A 16,840-nucleotide genomic window follows, 5' to 3' on the forward strand; every position below is an offset into this window, starting at 1 on the left:
CCATCATACTGTCTGCTGTTGAAATAGATGCAATTAAAAAGTATTTAAAAATTTAAAAAATTACTGTCCTTTTTGCTAGAAACCAGAGTATCAAAATGTGAAATTTAAAGAGTTATTCATCTGCAAGCTTTATGTTAAAATAACTCCTCAGTCTTGTCCAACCGCACTGAAATTAGACACACAGATGTTTTAAGCAGTGTCAACAATGGTGACAATAAAGCCACTTCCCTTCATCTATACCAAGCCAACTGGCTTGTGTATCAATTGACTACAACTGTGGCTTCATTCATGAACAGACATGTAAGTGAATGTGTGTGAGTAATGCAGCACAGAGGTCAAGAGCATCAGCGTAAAGAGGCTTTGCTCCAAATCCCAGTTTCACCATGTCCAACTCCCAGGCATGAGTCAGCTTCACCCCTTGTTAGCTTTAGAACCCCCCTCACTCTCAGTTTCCTCCCCTATGAAATTCAAACAAGAGTATTTGCTCCCTAGAATTTTTCTGAGTAAAGAGTTAGTATTTGTAAAATCATTTAGCACACTGCCTGACAACTAGTAAGCACCCACTAACGATAATTATCATGATGTTCACAAAACCCATTCCACTCAGTATACTCATACAATGGAAATCTCTGGGTATAAATATTCATACCCACATATATATTATGAATGAAAGTATGTTACAGCTGTTAAATAATTTATTTTTGTACCTCTTTGGAAATGTTGCTGTAATTGAGTTACCACATAGAATTTCACAGTTGCAAAACATGAATGAGAGTTGATACTATATAATACAGACTTAAAGATTAAAATTTGTATAGACTAAATTTTCAAGAATATTTACAACATTAATATAGCCTCTTAAGGCAACACATTTAACGGCATATGTTTTTCTTTGCCTTCTTAAGTACAATATAGCCAATTTTCACATTTTATTAGTTACTTACAATTGTCATTATAACATCCATCAATTTTATATCCCATAGTTGCTCCTGGTATGGGATACAGAGGGTAGGAAGTGTGGATCTGGACACATACTCAGATACTTCTTTTCTATATAAAGGAGATGATTAGCCTGTTTTTTGCTCGTTTGCATTTTTTCTTATGAAATTGAAGCAAGTGATGTTGAGTCGTCTATCCTTCAGGGTAGTAGAACACCGCTAACTTTTTGAAGAATAAATTAATAAATTAAAGACTGAAGTAATCAGCCCTGAACTGTTTTACTTGCCTTCTAGAAAATTACTTCTTTTGCTTGTACTTTCAGGATCTTTTGAATTGTCAGCACCATTCAAAACATTTCTTGTGATTTCACCATGGATGTCATTTCTTATCATCTCTATTGCTTCTCACACTGCCCTCTCCATGCATGAACCAAATGAACAAACTCGACTGTATAATTTTGAATTAGGGTCTGGAATAACTCTCAGCCCCATAACAGGTGTGAGTTCCAAAATGCTTTTTGCCTACTGAGCTTATGTCTTTCTCCGCCCCAACTTTCCAAGACCTTTCCAGGTCTTGGGGACCTGTTTCAAGGTCCCCAAGGGGAAACTGTTTCAAGTCCTGACTTATACCCCAGTTTTCTGATAGGACTGGATGGGTTTCCTTGGCCTGGACAATCACAGAATCATTTTCAAACTAGCCCATTTCCCCACTCGGACTTGGACCCTCCGTCACTTCTGCCAACACACAGCTAGACTACTGCTTTAACTCAGAGGGTCTCCCACACTCCAGGAGCCACCCGATTCCCAGCCACCGGTCTCAGAGTAGCACTTCTGTGGGAAAACTCAGGCCACAGGCCTCCACTTTCTGATCTGAATCTCAGCATAGCAATTCAAGCCCAGATGGAGAACAAATTTGTTCCATCCACTTGGATCCTGAGTCAGATTCCTGCCACCATCCTTCTAGGCAAACCTTGCTGCTGAGAAGCTATCTCTAGTCTTGGTGCTGCCTGCTCCTACCATGTTTCTCTCCTGCTGCAGAGTAAACAACTGAAGACTAATCATGTCACACGATCTGCCCTACTAAGTTTATTAGAATAAACGCCTTCGGCAACCTAATGCTCTTTTCTTTCTCTCTGGCATCTTTTATTGATACAAGATCAATGAAAAGCACCTTCAGATGTACCCAGTAATAGTCTAGAATATTTTGGGCTTCCTTCTAATGCCTCATCTGCAACTCAATATGTGATTATCTGTAGTTATGATACTGAATTAGACAATAATACTTGAATAGGTTATCCTGTATAAAGTCTGTTTGTGACCCATTCCATTAGTTTTCTTGGGCTTCCACAACAAATACCACAGACTGAGTGGCTTAAGCAACAGAATGTATTTTCTCACAGTTCTGGAGGCTGGAAGTCTAAGATCAAGGAGTTGACAGGTTTGGTTTCTCCTGAGGCTCTCTCCTTGGCTTGCACATGATTGCCTTCTTGCTGTGTCCTCATATGGCCTTTGCTCTGTGCACATTCCTGACATCTCACTCTATCTAAACTTGCTCTTGGAAGGATACCAGTCAGATTGAATTAGGACCCACTCTAATGGTCTCATTTCAAATTAACTGCCTCATTAAAGCCCTATATCCAAATACAGTCTCATCCTGAGGTTCTGGGGTTTGGGCTTCAATATAAGGATTTGGGGGAAGGAGGGATAATTCAGCCCATGACATACATGGAATAATACCTTTCTCACAAGGGGTTGTCAGTATACTGTAAGAGTATGTCACTCACAGTAGACCTCTGTCAGAGTTTATGAGGTGGCTGAAAAATGATCTCATATTTCTTTATATTATTATTATTATTTTATGTTAGTCACCATACAGTACATCATTAGTTTTTGGTACAGTGTTCCATGATTCATTGTTCACGTGTAACACCCAGGGCTCCATGCAATCTGTGCCCTCCTTAATACCCATCACCATTCCCCCACCACCAATCTCATACTTTTAATCTTGACCTCATTGGGAGTCTGTGAGATAATACTGACATAAAATGAGTAAGATTTTATATCACATCACATCTGGCTTCCTGACATGGGCCAGACAATGGCAAAAACAGTTACTCTACTTTGATAAACCTAGAGTTTCTAAATTATCTTTAAATGATGTTTCCAAAAGAAATATCTTGATCCCTCTATGTACTGGCATGCTTTGTTATACTACAAAAATTATACTCCTTTGTTTTAACAAACATTTCAAATCACCAGATGCTTTGTTTTGTTGGCCTGCAGTATGGACTAACATAAGACAGCTCCCAGAGCCAGTGTAAAATCTGTCAACATCTGAGGAACTATGATTCATTTTTCACTGACAAAATGATCAGAAAATAGTTAGTTTTCAAAAGTTAATTCTATGGGGTCACCTGGGTGGTTCAGTTGGTTAAGTCTCTGCTTTCAGCTCAGGTCATGATCCTGGGGACCTAGGACAGAGCCCCATATCTTCAGGCTCCCTGCTGAACTGTCAGCCTGCTTCTCCCTCTCCCTCTGTCCCTCCCCCTGGCTGTGCCTTCTCTGTCTCTCTCAAATAAATAAATAAAATATTTGGGGAAAAAATGAATTCTGTGAAAAGACTCATTTTTTTATTCTGTAAAGGGCTGATTTTTCTCCCTACTTGCCATGCCATCTTACAATGTCAAAGGTTACCATCACTGATTTTAATCATTTCTACTACAGCACAGGCTAATCTTTGAAGTGAAAGATTTTTAGAATCCAACACTGATGAGCAGGCCTACTGATGTGAGGCCCACCTGGCACAGAACCCTCTGGGGACCAAGAAGGAGGGGAGCCCTCAATGCTGACTCTTCTCTCCTACTATGTTCCTCAAGCTTGTCTGGTCTGTTCCCTTACCTGCTCCAAGTCTCTACTGTCCCCATTGCTCCTACTGTTTCAGCTCTTTCTGATCTTAGGCTGCAATGCCTGTTTTCACAATAGAGCTCTACACACTGGTAGGAGTATATCGGTGGGACAAACTCTTTGCACTGAACTTGAGCGGGCTGCTAAATACTTTCTCTGTGATTAAAGAAGAAGCAACAGGGATACATTAAGAAGACACTCTGCTTTCCCCTCACTGTTGAAAGAGCACAGATTTCTATACAACTCTGTGTTAAAAGTCTTTATGGTTGTAAGTGATGTGAAAAGCACAAGAGTCCAGAGAGGAGTTTAAAAAAAAAAAAAAAACAAAAAATGACAACAACAAAGAAACAAAAAAAAAAAAAAAAAAAGAAAGAAAGAAAGAAAGAAAGAAAAGAAAATAGAGGGAAGAGGGAAAGAGAGACCTGGAAGTTTTTCAGGCAGATGAGAGGAGCAGTTGGTAGGGAGGAAAAGATATAAACTATGCCCAAGCACAATAGCATTCACTTCCAAAATTAAAATCGTCTGCTGATTATGGCTGAAAACCCACAACTCTTTTTTTTTTTTTTAATCTTATTTTCACTATCATAGACTTCTCAAGCTGACATAATTACCTTTTGGGGCTTCATCAACACTTGGCAAAATTACAACATCTCCATTTCAAAAATGTTCTATTTCAAGAAAAGAACCTAAAGCCTCTTATTTTTTAACACATGGCAGGTGGTTAGCTGCTAACAACTAACTTCTTACCTAAGAAGTGACATAATTAGTCCAAGTATGTTACATTCCCATTGCTGGAAGTCCTGTTACTGATCTTTTTAAATCAGGCTTCATTTAATAATAAACTAACATTTTAAATGATTATTTATTCACAATCTTGGGCTCTTGCCAAATCCTGCCAAGGTTCCCCTTCACCGAAGAGCCGTCTGTTGTTCTCACTAGATTTTGCCCTGCAGCAGGTGATAGTCCATGTGAGGACAGACACTGGAGAAAAGACAAAGGGAAAATATCAAAATAGATATGCTGTGTCTTTCTTGAACGTGGTTTATCTTTTGATTTCACCTTCACATAAGGAGCTAATGAGTATGGCTGGCAATGTCATGGGAAGTGCAAAGCTGAGTGAAGTAGCAGGCTCGTTGATCCCTATGACACTGGTGGGTGGGGAATGGTTCACTGTGGCTTCAGAGGAACAAGAGGTCCTTAGACTGTAGATTCACAAGTTTAATTAAATCAACTCAGTCAGGGAGATCAGGCCTTGGAAAAAAGAATATATGGACCAGTCTTCTCCTCAGGCTGGTGACTGTAATAGATAGCTGGCTGCACCAGGCTTTTAGAGTGGTAGGTTGATACCTCTACTAGAACCTACAGAACCATTTTCAAGGTCCTCACCTATGGCGGCCACTTTGTTTTGACCTCAGACCCCTGTCATTTCAACATCTTTTCATTACTTTACTAGGATCCCAGATTGCCCTGCAAACCTTCTAAACAGCTGCCTTATGACCAGGACATGCATAACCACCACATGCCACAGCGGAAGTATCTGAGCACTAGACTCCCCAATGAGGCTTGAAGACTTCCATCCTGTTCATCCAGGAAAGCATGACCAGCCCAGATGAACTCAGGCCCCTCACACCCATGTGAATATCCCCAACATCAACTTCCTTTTTTCAAACGTAGGCCAATCATAACAGCCCTTATTGCTGATCCACTCGACCTCCTGTCTGCCCTTTCTCCCACTGTCTTCTCCCCACCACCAACCAACATTTAAAAGCAGCCATTCACCCCCACCTTTGTCCCTGCTTGATAAAGACCCTGCGAACATGGAAAACTATGATCAAATTTGTGTCACTCACCTCTGGAGGAGATGAAAAAAAAAAAGAAAAATAAACCTAGAAAAATCCTCTTGTTTTAACAAAGCCTGGCTTTCAAGATTATTGTCTTTTGTAAATTTCTATTTATAATACCAGGTGTTGAATATTAACTCACTTTCTCTTTGACTTCCCTTTCTAGCATTCTTAATCCCTCCCCATAGTAGATATATTCCCAAATAGTAGATATATTTCTAAAACTGAATAGGAAATAGTAGATGTATTCCTAAAACTGAATAGGAAATAGTAGATATATTCCTAAAACTGAATATGAAATTAAATGTGGATATACTGCACATGCACACACACACACATTTTAAGAATATAAGAATATTTTAAGAATATAAATTCTATCACACACTCACCATTACAGTACCCCACTATACTCCCATATTTTTATAATATTAAATTCTCACATTCCTAAAACATTTATTTTTCATATGTTAAGTTATTTGCTTCCTAATGATCCCCCCAAAATAAATCTGTAAGTTACCTCCAAAAGGAGAGTTGCACTGCTGCAGAAAGATAAATCTTTTCCTAATTCATGGATTCTTTCAACAGCACTAACAGAACACTTGACGTTTTCATCTCTTCAACAAATTTTGTTTGGATTCCAGCCTTTACTCCATTGATTTCTGCAAACAGATTGGGGCATGGGGTAGCATGTGTAGAAACTATGATGTAAGATGGGCAAGGTAGCATATTAAGAAGTACCTTTAGAATATTTACATTCCCATATACCAGATTAGAATTCAGGCCACTGAATTAACACACGGCACTTTGCAAAAACCTAGAAAAACAAAATTTCAGTTCTCTGAGTGACAACAGGTCATCCCGTCTCCTTAGATTTCTACAGTCAAGACCAAAATAATTGCCTCCTGCTTCATCTACTTTGATCTATTCTACCATTTGACTTCCATACGCAAAAAGTTTATTTTGTAATTTTAATTTTCAAAGTCTTTTTCTGAAAGCATGTTAATTTATCCTCTTACCAGTTTTATATTAGATGAATAAATCAAATGTAATCTCTGCATATAAATGAACAATCACACCTATGTTTTATGATATATCTGGCATACTATGAAGAACTGGAATTAGAATCCAGTTTCCTAAGTTTTGGACTAGCTTACTGCCATCATCTCAAAATCATTCATCTTCTTACATTTCTTCCAAAAGCGTTTGGTTTATCGAATAAAGAATTATTACCAAAGCTATTTAATCTGCTCTCATGCTTCTCTTTTCAAGTCCAATTTCAAGTGCTAATACAGGAGACAGAACTGCTATGTTACAGGCTAAGCATGTGATAATTTTACTGTGAAGTTTTCTTGGGGGAGTCACGTGACTGTGTTATATTCAAATCTGTGTTATGAGTCATGTGATAATGAGGGGTTAAGCTTAGTTGTATTTCTAATTAAAGTTTCCTTTATAGCTCATTTTTCTGATCTTTTGATCAATTTTGTGAAATTCCAGCTTTTCCAACATTCCTATTCATTAGATGAACTCAACAGTCTCATAGAGTTTTAAATATTGCTTCATATTTTGCCCAAATATGCCAACTAATCCAATTTTATTTTTCTTTTATTATTCTTACGCTTCTTGCTTTTGATATGCTTTTGTTAGGCTGTCCATTAATTTCCGTACTAATTATAAACTCTCCTCTCATATGTTTACTTTTGAGTTTACATCTGCACTGTATCTTGAAAATATAAACAACTGTTTTTAAATTATAGAAACAAAAGATAAGATATCAGCATTACATTTAGGTTATCAATGATAAAGTTGTTTCTGGCTTAATTCAGATTATGGCATGTAGAGAATTCATGTTGCAACATACAACTGACTCTCTGTATGTAGAATGACATATCAAATACACTGTTTTTAAGACAATTAAGTGTCTCCTGGTCATGAGATAAGCAGAGATATATTGTTAACAAGTGTTATTTATTGGGTAGCTAGACTGCTCATTAAAAAGTCCAAGAAGAACATCAATTTCTTGGGAATGAACGGTTACATAGAAAAAAATTCCATTTCCACATTCTGGGGATGTCTAACCACTTTTAGATGCTGGGTTTTTGTTTGTTTGTTTGTTTGTTTGTTTGAGGAAGAGGAGAGAGAGAAAGAGGGTTACAGAAAGAGAATCTTCAGCAGGTTCCATGACCAGCACAGAGCCCAAGGCAGGGCTCAATCTCACAACCCTGAGATTATGATCTGAGCTGAAATCAAGAGTTAGATGCTTAACCAACTGAGCCACCCTGTTGCCCCTAGATCCTATTCTTCTAAATGAGACACTGAAAACCCTGATCTGAATTGTATTCCATTCTGTGTTCCTTTTCAAGTGAGCAGAACTTATTAGGTGAGGTTGAACCAGCCTTTTCGCCATTTTCTTCTTAGAATTCTTTCACACTTCACATAAGAGTGATCCTTTCTGCCTTGTTATCTAAGATTAGTCAGGCAGACAAAACTCCTATTTTCTTGGTGAACAATGAGTCAATATTTACTGAAATTACATGAATATCTGTAGTCATTTTTTTTTCTATGAAAGCAAAAATGGAGCCCATTTTTCTTTCTACCACTGAATTACCAACATTTAGGCACAGAGTTCTGGTCTTTTGGTATCTACATGCATGTTTGTTACATGCTTCACACAGTGATGCTATTCACACACAGAAGAAGCACATAGAATTTTTTAAAGATTAACTCTTTGGATTCATATATACATATGTATGTGCTAGGTTTCTTTAAATAAAACAAGTTTTTATTCATTTCATTCTCAATATTCTCATTTTAAAAATCTCTCCTACTTTTCCTGTGGCACTATGATTTCATGAGCAGCAAAAAGATCTTTGTTTTTCATATCTGCTCACTCATTCAAGCTCCCCGCCCCCCAACAGTTTCAATTTTCTCATCAACAAAATGGTGAACAAATAAGAAACAACTGCTTCCTCATAGTATGGTTATGAGCATTAAACACAGCAATCCATACAAAGTGCTGCCCCTGAGCAGATTTATTCAAAATGCCTACCAGGCACTCCCAATGCTCAATAAACATCAGATGACTTTCTTCTCCTTCTCTTTTTGTTCCAGCTACAAAAGGAAATGCCATCTATTCTACAACTATCTCATTAAGGTAAAACGAGATTCCCTGTTTAAACAAAGCCTTTCTCTACCCTAAAAAGTAACCAAAGTTACAGTGTTGTGTTAAACACAAACAGCAGTTGTATAAGTGATAGAAAGCTGAAGTCAGTTCAATAAATCATGAAAGAATACAAAGTTTAACAAAGAAGAGTTTAATTGGAACCTGTAGTACCTCCATCTGCTCCAACATCTTTTATTGAGTCCCAATTATTATTGCCTGAGGCAGATAAGCTTTAGAGTAATCTGAATGAAGTGAGGTGTGACATTAATTGTCACATTTGAACTCTTACCAGATTAGAATTTGTGCAGCTACACACATGCCATATAATAGCTTTCAGGTTCCCCTTTTTTTCCTATCTTCCAGAGATTATTCTATCTAGACTGTTTTGATGTGCTATTAAAAAATAAACTTTGCACAGAATGAGATGTTGCCTGGGTATTTGTTCTGTCTGAGAGAAAGGGATATAGCTCTAGCAGTCTAGTACTCAGCCAGATGCAGCTCATGTTTACTTTTCAGGTGTAGGGCCAAGTCAATCGGCAGATAAATTAGAGACCTAAAAATACTGTCTCTGCCACAGAGAAGGGAAAAACAAACAAACTATATTTGGAAGAACTGATCTCTAGGGACAAAGATGAACAAACATTTATAAAGAGGTCAGGCACAAACTCTATGAGTAGGAATTATTGTTCATATTTAACAGATATGGAGGTTAAATGGGAGTAACAGAGCCAGCAAGTGGATGAGCAGAGATTCAAACTCAACTGGTTGTGGGTTTCTTTCCTCTTTTTTCTGTTTCTTTCAAACATAGTTCCTACTACTGCTCTTCCATGTTTTATGAGCGACAGACTCAAAGGACTGTTGCTAGGATCAAGGTAATAATGAAAATGAAATGTGCTTTGAAAGCTGAAGGACAGAGGTGTCTAGCAGGAATGATTCAAGTTCTTGATCAGTAAAATGGAATGTTATGAAAATAAAATAAAATAAAAATAAAATAAAATAAAATAAATAAAAATAAAATAAAATCAGATGGATTTCTAAGAACACTTTAGAAAGTTTAAATACTATAATGTATCTTGCTTCCATTATGTTTATTTATAGCAAAGAAGAAGCAATGAGTCACATACCTAGAAAACCTCCTTCTTTCCCTCTTTACCCTGACTTGCACTCTCCTTCTATTACACATTCTCATGTACACATATACTTAAAGAGAGTGAAGTCCCTAAAACAAATTTCCAAGAAAATAAAAAGTAAAGGGGAAGAATGGAAAGTTTACTTCAGGAAGAAACAAACCTGTATTTTATAACTTAGGGAAGTACTCTCAGAATTCCTTCAGAAATGGGATGCTTGGGTCACTCAGTCAATTAAGCGTGTGCCTTTAGCTCAGGTCACAATCCCAGGGTCGTGGAATCGAGACCTGCATCAGCTCCCTGCTCAGTTAGGAGTCTGCTTCTCCCTCTCCCTCTGCTGCTCCCCCTGCTGTGCTCTCTCGCTCTCTCTCTCTCTCTCTCTCAGATAAAATAAAACCTTTAAAAAAATAATTCTTTCAGAATTACAATAATATCATTACTTACTTGATTTATAAACTCCTTAAGCACAGAGATAGTACCTATGGTTCTTTGTGTTCCCAGCATCTAGCACAGTATAGAAAATTTAGTAAATGTTTACTTTTTATAGAGAATGCATGTGTACACACATACACAAATTGATAAGGAATTCCTGCTCTATAAGAATTTTGTTGTACCCATCCTGAGATAACAGAAACAACTTTAGTGAGTTTCAAAAAGAAGATTTTGAGTTCCAGATTTTGAAAGAGGAAATAAGAAGATTTATGAATTCTAATTAAGAGGTCAATAGTTATGGAGAAGACAGAAAAATATGAACAAAAACAAAGGAATTTCTTTTTTATTTTTGGAAAAAAATAGTGACAAATTCTAAAGTGAGGTAAAAGAAGATATATAAGGAAAAGCGTCGAAGAGATTAAGCAACAAAGAGAACACTGGTAAACTTCTCAAAAGCAGTACACTGACATAGTCTTCTAATATGGCCATAGTTTCATTCATTGAAATAAGGCCTAAAATGTCTAAATCATCTCACAACTGGTTTACATGGAAAAAACTAAGTCACCATAATGCATTCACACAGTCACCAAACACAAACTGAGCACTCACAAACACTGTGCAGGCCGCTGGGGGTAAAAAGTGGATAAATATCATGGATTTTCAGGGCACAATTCATTTAGTTTACCATTCTCATAAACCTTTGATATGTATCAAAATCATCTTGAGGAGACTTTGAAAAATATATCTTCTCTTGGGTTTACCCAAAACTGAGTGAACTTGCACCACCTTTTCTAAGATGAAGGAATCTATATTTTTATAAACTCCAAAGAGAATTCAAATTCAATTATTTAAATCACTAATATATCATCCCTATCACAGTCAGAATGTAAATATAAATCTATGGTTTCCATTCCTATTTCAGCAAGATGAAGAACTAAAACAACCTAAAAATTCTCAGGCTCAAACATGAAAAAAAGCTGGATACAAAATAATGCATAGTAGAGCTTTCAAGAAAGGGAGGCAGCTTTCAAGAAAGAGAGGCAGAGTACAGGATGCAAAAGACCTTGTTCCTACTAATAACAACCAGAAAAACCCAAACAAAAGAAAAGTCTTAATTTTCCAGGTAACAAAAAAGAATGGATGCTGCAAAGAAGACCCAATGAACTGGCATCCCCACCATCTGGAAGCAGTTGTCTAGTCTAGGTATGGCTGACTAGAGAGAGAGATGCTAACGAAAGACTGCATGGGAATGAGAGAGGCAAAACAAGCCTTGAATGATAGAATAGACTGGTCTGAAAATGATTACCTGAGGTTAAGATCTGAATAGATATTTGGGTCACACCACCAGGTAAGATAATGAGATCTAACAAGTAAGAGGAGAGGGTGAGGGGAATTTAGAATAGACAGTGGAGATGGGGAAGGGTGAAGACAGGTTTAGCCCCAATATCAACTGCAGCTATTAGAACTATCATTTATTTCACCGATCTCTTTTCTTGCAAGTTTCCCCTCAGGAAGATTAGGTTCATAGGAGTCTTGGAGAAACTGACCTCCAAATCTGTGTAAAGAAGTGGATTTGCGTGACGCAAGGTAGAGACTGTGGTAGACATGGAAAAACACTTCTCAAATCTCCTAATACAGGGACTGCAATTGACTGACAGCCCCAGCTACTACACTCAGAATATATCATTGCATAGTAACCAAGGGCATGTTTCCTCCTAGCTGTTCCCAGCCAATGACTCAGTGCAATAAAGATACTCAGGCAGGCCAATTCCTGTGAGAGATGGGCTTCAGTAATAAACCACTGTGGCATAAAGACTATCCATCAGCCTTGTCAAAACATTCATAAGACTGCATTGTAGCCTAAGACCTTTCTTCCCTTCCTTTTTTTCTTTCCTTCTATCCTTCACAGGGGTTGGACATGAATTGCAGTCAGAGGCTTTTCCAGCCTCCTCCAGCTTCTTCCTTAATTTTCCCTCACAGGGAATCCCACAATAAGTCTCTTGTAGAACAAATGCCATCTTGAAATCTGTTTCTCAGAGAAGTGAAGCTAATGTTCAATATTTAGAAAATGCTTGTAAATTTTTCTTCAACTAAATTAAACATAATTTTGACAATTTTTTTACCAATAGTATGTTTTCCAGTGTCAACTTGACCATAATTTTCAAAATCTTTAAGTACTGTAATAACTTTGACTAATATTAAATTGAGTTGATAAATGGGTAATTACTGGATATATAGATGACTTCTAGAAAGGAATGATTACTAGAAAACTAATCACTGAGCATAATTTCATGTTTATATGCATCTGTGTGGGCCTACTTGGTAAATATGTTCATTTCTGGCACTTAAAGAAGATTTAAAGTATATGAATACTGTAGAAAATGATTTTTTTATTTATGACCTTTGGCTCTACTAAAATTCTTTTATATTACAGAAGAATTATCTACCTTTCGGTTTTCTCTGAAAGTCAAAGGAGATATAAAAAATATTAAATACCTTGGTTTTTTAAGTACCAAGTATTTCTACTGTAACTACAAAATACTGCTGCAAGTATTCTAAAGAAAACCTAAATAAACCAAAATATACCATGTTCATAGATCAGAAGATTCAACATTTACAGATTCAATTTTTTAAAGTTGATCTATAAAATCTGAAGAGAAAATCTGACATGTCACCATTCTAATTACTGATTCATATAACAAATTAACTAAACCATTTAGTCATTTTTTTAAAGGATATTATTCACTTGAGAGAGCGTGTGTGCATGTGCATGGGTGGAGGACAGGGAAGGACGGGAGAAAGAGAGAAGCAGACTCCCACCTGAGTGGGGTACCCTATGCAAGGCTGGATCCCAGGGCGCCAGGTTCACAAAATCAGACATTTAGCCCACTTAGCCACCCAGGTGCCCCTCTATTTATTCATTTCAGGTTCAGGTTATTTCTGCTGCATTCTAGCAATAGCCTGGTGGTACTATTGTAAACTACAGGCCAGATTTTGCACCTTCATTAAGGAAAGATAGAGGTTCGTATCAATGAGGCTTGTAAATATAGAGGCCCATAAAAAGGTCTGTACTAGGTACTCTGCATTACTAATACTTATTTTCTGTATTATTTTATGCAATGCTCAGTCAGGTACAACCACAAGAAGAGACAGAAAAGAGGCTCAGAGTGAAAAAAAAAAAAAAGTTTATTATATTTACAAGTCCGAAAATTGAGAGGTACAGCACTCTCTACCAGAAAGACACCATTCTGGTCAGGGGCAGAAGACAGGAGCAAGGGAAAAGCCATAAGCCAGAGTCTTTACTGATGTTTCTATGGGAAAGGTAAGGGAGTGTGCATAGTAAACAGTTGAGGATTGGCTGGTTTGAGTAATTTGGATGGGATTTGGTCTATACGGTGATCTCTAGTTGCCTCGTACCAAGCCCTAGGATGATTAAAGCAGAGTAATATTGCCTCCCGGGGCACATGTGCCAGAAAGAGGGAGGTATGATTCTGAATTGGTCAGTTTGAGTATCAAAAGCATGATCCCTGTTGAGCCCTTTGTTGTCTCTAAGAATTGGCTAGCTCAGGGTAATACAGTCTCTCCCAGCCAGAAAGCTTTTTTTTTTTTTCCCTTAAGATGTAAAAATATCATTATGGGACACCTGGGTGGTTCAGGTGATTAAGCATCTGCCTTCTACTCAGGCCACCATCCCAGGGTCTTCAGATGGAGTCCCGCATCAGGTTCCCAGTTCAGCTTCTCCCTCTGCCTGCTCCTCCCCCTGTTTGTACTCTCTCTCCCTCTCTTTCTGGCCTATAAATAAATAAAATTTTTTTTAAAAGATGTTAAAGTGTCATTATATGTACATACATACATATAGAAACACAAACATACACACACATATATACACACATATATAATAGTATATATACAATACATATTAAGTATTTATATACAATTATATATGATTTATAACTTGCATATATAATATAAAATACATACACTTATTACGTTCATATATAAATACATTACAGTACTTCAAAATACAGACTCTGAATTCAGACTTGTAAAGCTGATACCACTGACACTATTTTTGAATAGTATCAGTGGACTGAGTCAGATCTCAACTCTTCCTGTCAAGGGACAGGTTACTGACTCAAGATTGAAAGGAACAAGAATTAATTTTATAGAGATGAATAAATTGAATAGAGGAATTTAAATGTGACTATTTAAATATTTGGGGTATAATTTTTATTGTCTTATTTTTATGTACATATAAGAAAAGTATTCTCTTTCTTCTAAGATATATCTAACTCCTAATTTAATAATTTTTTATAAACTAAAGGAAACACATTTTAATGGCCTTTGATTTTCAGTAACCCCCCAAAATGCAGATACTTTCACTGACTTTTCTTACACTTCACAGAAGTATTATTTGTAAAAGTTCAATAAAAATAAGTCATTTCATCAGAAAATAATTGGACAAATCAATTGTGCAACCAAGGTCATTTTAGCAATATTTTCTTCTAGTTAGGAATGACAAACCCAATGTTAATAAGTTGGAAGTACTGACTTGATGTGTAGTTAGTACCTACAAGGCCCTGCCAAGAAAACTGGCTTGTACATGGATCATAAAGTGGTAAGAAGGTCACTTCCTAACATACCAGGAAACAGCAAAATTTGAAAATTTCTAGCAGAAGTAATTTATCTAATTTAGAAATACTGCAGATGAAATCTGATGAAAGGAGTTTCTTGGATTTGACTTTCTAGCCACAACATGGACAAGAAAATCATAAAGGATTTTAAAATTCCAACCCAAGAATCTTTACAAATATTTCAGGCAAGGGGTGTGTGGTTGGTTCGGTCAGAAGAGCATGCCAACTCCTGACTTCAAGATGTGAGTTCAATAAATATCTACGCCTCCAATATGGGAGCAGCCAATTACATAAGAAAACCGTTAATCAAGATAAAGAGTCATATTGATATGATTACATTAATAGTAGGAGATCTTAATACACCTCTCTCAGAAATAGACAGATCATGGAAGCAGAAAATCAATAAAGAAACAAGAGCATTGAATGACACATTGGACCAGATGGACCTCATTGATATATACAGAACATTCCACCCTAAAACATCAGAATACGCATTCTTCTCAAGTGCACAAGGAACCTTCTCAAGAATAGACCACATACTGGGTCACAAATCAGGACTCAACCAATACCAAAAGACTGAGATTATTCCCTGCACATTCTCAGATCACAATGCTTTGAAACTGGAGCTCAATCACAAGGAAAAGGTCAGAAGGAACTCAAACACCTGGAAGCTAAAGACCACCTTGCTTAAGAATGCTTGGATCAACCAGGAGATCAAAGAACTGAAACAATTCATGGAAACCAATGAGAATGAAGACACTTCGATCCAAAACCTATGGGATACAGCAAAGGAGGTCCTAAGGGCGAAATACATAGCCATCCAAGCCTCCCTCAAAAAAATTGAAAAATCCAGAATACACCAGCTGTCTCTTAAAGAACTTAAGAACTTAAGAACACCTTAAAGAACTGAAGAATCCACAACAAATCAAACCAACTCCACACGTAAGAAGGGAAATAATCAAGATTAGAGCAAAGATCAATGAAGTAGAAACCACAGATACAGTAGAACGTATCAATTAAACTAGAAACTGGTTTTTTGAAAGAATCAATAAGATCGATAAAACACAGGCCACACTAATCCAAAAGAGAGAAAGCCCAAATTAATAAAATTATGAATGAAAAGGGAGAGATCACAACTAACACCAAGGAAGTAGGAACAATGATCAGAAGTTATTATCAGCAGTTATATGCCAATAAGCTAAGCAACCTAGATGAAATGGATGCATTCCTAGAAAACTATAAACTCCCAAAATTGAACCAGGAAGAAATTGACAACCAGAATAGACCGATATAGTAACAAGATTTAAGTAGTGATCCAAAACCTCCCAAAAAATAAGAGCCCAGGACCTGACGGATTCGCTGGGGAATTCTACCAAACTTTCAAAGAAGAAATAACACCTACTCTCTTGAAGCTGTTTCAAAAAATTGAAGCAGGAGGAAAACTTCCAGACTCTTTTTTTTTTTCATCATCAAAGTGTCTTTTATTACAAATGACCTAAGAACATAAAAATAAAGCAAACATTTATCTATCAAAATAACAGCATTTTTTTTAAATCCAAGACTCAAGAAGAAATTGTGCTATGCAATGAATTTACACTCATTGGATAAATTTCAACTCAATATGGGAAAATGACATGTTAGTTAGCTAGCACAATTCTGTGTCAGTAAAGATCTGATTTTCTTTTTTATGAAGCCAGCATTACCCTGATCCCCAAAACAGGCAAAGACCCTAAGATAAAGGAGAATTTCAGACCAATATCGCTGATAAATATGGATGCTAAGATTCTCAACAAGATCCTATCAA

General features: G+C 36.8%; 1 long non-coding RNA gene across 1 annotated transcript in view; it reads right to left on the reverse strand.

Moving 5' to 3' along the window:
• The window catches only part of LOC309847114, a 234,207-nt gene extending 227,881 nt beyond the window's left edge, over positions 1–6,326 (reverse strand). Inside the window, exons 1-2 of the long non-coding RNA XR_014302326.1 lie at positions 6,201–6,326; positions 4,690–4,823 (exon numbers count right to left, since the gene is read on the reverse strand). This is a non-coding gene — a long non-coding RNA (uncharacterized lncRNA). The remainder of the gene's footprint in view (positions 1–4,689; positions 4,824–6,200) is intronic.
• Positions 6,327–16,840: the final 10,514 nt, after the last annotated feature.

This window comes from Mustela nivalis, assembly GCF_964662115.1.
Source record: "Mustela nivalis genome assembly, chromosome: 1".
Taxonomy (NCBI): Eukaryota; Metazoa; Chordata; class Mammalia; order Carnivora; family Mustelidae; genus Mustela; species Mustela nivalis.